Source organism: Danio aesculapii, chromosome 25 (assembly GCF_903798145.1).
Source record: "Danio aesculapii chromosome 25, fDanAes4.1, whole genome shotgun sequence".
In the NCBI taxonomy this organism is placed as follows: Eukaryota; Metazoa; Chordata; class Actinopteri; order Cypriniformes; family Danionidae; genus Danio; species Danio aesculapii.
This window is the reverse complement of record NC_079459.1, coordinates 31,147,793-31,151,617: the sequence shown is the minus strand read 5'-3', so window position 1 is coordinate 31,151,617 and position 3,825 is coordinate 31,147,793.

The window sequence follows — 3,825 nt, the reverse complement described above, 5'->3', positions numbered from 1 at the left end:
CACTATATAAATACACATAAAGTATACACTTATGAATAAGTGTATATTAAGTTATATATTACAAAAATAAACTTAATGATAAAAAAAGGAATTAAAACTAATTTTAATAAAATAATAATAAATAAAATTTAAAAATTGTATAAAATAAATTAATAATAATAAACATTCAGAAAATCCATGTTAGACACAGTAAAAAAAAACAAATAATAAAGTATCATTAATATATAATAATATATATAATAATCTTTTATTGAAAAATAACTTTTTATTGGTTTATGCAAATAATAATTGACAGAAAATGTATAAAAACGCATATAAACGTATTAAAAAAATAAACATAATGACAAAAAAAGAAATGAAAAGTAGATTATATTTACAAGCTCGCATTAATGCTTATAAACATTCAGAAATAGACAAAAGAACAAGCATAACCACAAAAACTAAACTAAAATGAACATTTGATTTGATATAAATAAATATTCACATTAATGTTGATAAAGATGCACAACATCCATGTTAGAGACTTTAAAAATCTGAAATAGAAAATTATTGAAGTTTTACACAAAATCTCAGTTCTGACCAATGTGTTGCTCTTTCTTTAAAACAGTTTATTAATCATTTATAATCAGTGTTAGTATCTAGTAACTTTTGTCATTTCTTCTTTAATTAGTTTGAACTATTTTAGTATTAATATCTGAATTAAAATGAGTAATATTGCTAGTAAAATAGCTGAAATGAATAACAAACACATTTGTTAATGTAGGAGCAAAGATTTATCAGTACTGAAAACATTTAGAGCATTGAAGCTGAATGACCAAACACACATAAGAATTTCTTTTTGTTGCTGTTGTTCGTTATTAAAAAAAATGATCAAAGTGTGTTTTACACAAATACTATTTTTACTTATACTTTGAAATTTACTATTTAATTGAGTGTGGCTTTGACAGCATCAAAGAATAGTGTATGGTAAATAAAAGTTAAACCATTATACCTGTTTTGCAAGATGTATTCATATAGTAAGTCTCAAATGTCCCTAGAATGTGTCCGTGAAAGTTTCGACTTAAAAGAAAACAGATCACTTATTATAACATGCTCTAAACGGCCCCTTTTGAATGAATGGCTGCTAAAATGTGCTGTTTTCTTGAGAATCTCTTTAAATGCAAATTAGCTGTTTTTTTCACACCTTTGCAAAAGAGGGTGGAGCTTTTAAAGCTTGCATTCGGATTCTCTGGCAGCAACATACAAAACAAAAAGCACTGAAAACATGTAATGTTCTGAAAACAATTACTGTAAATGTATATTATTTTATTTTCTCTGTCGGCTAAAGTCCAATTATTTGAATATGTACCTCTTTTTCTTGTGGCATTATGGCAAGCACAGGACGTCAACATGACGTCAGATTGACGTTGTACCCCAACGTCATGGGGACATTGCATTTTGTTTGGATAAGAAAATCAGGTTGATGTCAGAACCCTGCGTCAGGCTGATATCAATGTCCAACATCCAACCTAAAATCAACCAAATATCAACATCTAATGATGTTACAGCTTGATGCTGTGTGGACGTCACCACTGTGACATCTATCAGAAGTAGCATTTTGGTCACCATACCTGATGAACAAATGTCAGCATTTGATGTCAATATGACATTGATGTAAGACGTTGGCTTGACGTTGGATTTTGGCCACTTTCCAACCTAAAATCAACCAAATAACAAAGTTATTTGATGTCATTATTTGACGTCAAAATAACTTTGTCCTTAGACGCTGGCTACACATTGATTTTTGATCACCTGACGTCATGACCTAAAGCTAACCTAATACTAACGTCTTATGAAGTTGTGTACCTGCTCGGATTGAATTAATAAAACACAATTATTCAAATTTGATACATTATGATGTGTTTGTTCTCAGAAGAAACCATTTTGAGTTCATTCAGAAACAGTGTTACGTTTATTTTTAATAATTCCAACTTTGAATGTTAGAATGTTCTGAATAAATAGGGCATAGGGGGGATAGGTGGCAATAGAACACAGCCAGGAACTTTGTTTCAAACTACAGCTCCAGAGCTGTAGTTGCAAGTGCTCAAGTTTGCGCTGCATATTTTGAATGTTCGTTGGAGCGACGGATTTGGGAAACGGCAAATCAACAAATTATGTTTGTAATGACTGAACTTGCGACCTTAGTTGGCTAACGATGGTTTTGGGAAATGCACCCCTGGTTGTAGAGGGGTTTTGTCTATTCCAGGCTGGTTTTCATTCATTTCCAGACTGGTTTTAGCTGGTCAGGCTGGGAAATAAACAGCTAAAACCAGCTTGACCAGCCTAGTCCAGCTTAAACCAGGCTGGTCACGCTGGTTTTAACTGGTCATTTTCCAGCCTGACCAGCAAAGACCAGGCTGGAAATGAATGAAAACCAGCCTGGAAATGACAAAACCACTCTAAAACCAGGCTGGTTGACCAGCAAAAAACAGCCAACCAGCTTAGGCTGCTTTAAGCTGTTTTTTTCAGTAGGGTATCTCATGACAATTCGTAACTTTTTGATTTTGTGGCTGATTCAGACAATACTGATTATTAATACTGATATAGACAATAACTCCAGCTTTTTCATGCTCAAACAGCAACATCACACACTAAAGTTGAAAGTGTATAAAGTATAATAGTCGGCCTTTAGGACTGAAAATAATTTAGACTTGTTCAGTTTGAGAAAACAAACGAGAAAGAAGTGAATAGTCTTCGAAGCGTGCTCGCAAAACTTCCTGAACTTGTAACATGAACATTTTAACTCTGTAAGCGGGTCATGTAGGACTGCAGGAGGCTGATTTCAGATCAGGTGGTCAGTGAAATCTTCCTCCGACACCCACTTTAATGTGCGCCGTATCTCACGCTGCTGTCAGTGTGTTTGACATAAAGCAGAGCCGAGCGTGAAATATTCACAACCTCTTATTGCAGTTTCATGTCTGTCTGAAGACGCTGGCCTAAATTTGGTCCTGTTGTAGACCACATAGTATGATGCACCTTGTCAAAACCAAAGTGTTTTTTGCAGTCACATGGTTGCTACCTTGATTAGTAAAATACATATTTATATAATGTTTGGGTGGGGCGCATGGGGGCTCAATGGTTTGAGTTTGCATGTTCTCTCCGTGTTGGTGTGGGCTTCCTCCGGGTGCTCCGGTTTCCCCCACAGTCCAAAGACATGCGGTGTAAGTGAATTGGGTAAATAAAATTGTCCATAGTGTATGAGTGTGTGTGTGTGTGTGTGAACAGGCCCCTAGCCAGCCTGGTGAAAGAGGTGGTTCTTTTTTCTCAAAAAGTGGACTTTTTTTGCAGTTGTTCGCCTTATTTTTTATTCAATTATGAGGTTTAAATACTCCATTTAGTGGCATTTTAAGCACTATTTTTAGCAGGATTAGCTTGTCGGATTAGCATGATCATTAAAACCGCATTTTTTTGATGTACCAATAATAATTCCTAAAGGTTTAGACTAAATAAATATGAAGAAAATTAATTAAAATACAAATCTATTACATCATATATCATTAGAAAAAAAGTAGCCTATTGTCATGTATTAGGCTAATAACAAACTGGCCAGCACACTCAACTTTGTTAAGAATTTGTCAATTTGAATGATAAATAAAGCATAATAATAATAATAATAATAATAATAATAATAATAATAATAATAATATAAAAATATTAATAATCATAATAATAAATAATAATAATAAATAATAAATAAATAATAATAAAAATATTAATAATAATAATAATAATAATATAAAAATATTAATAATCATAATAATAAATAATAATAAATAAATAAATAAA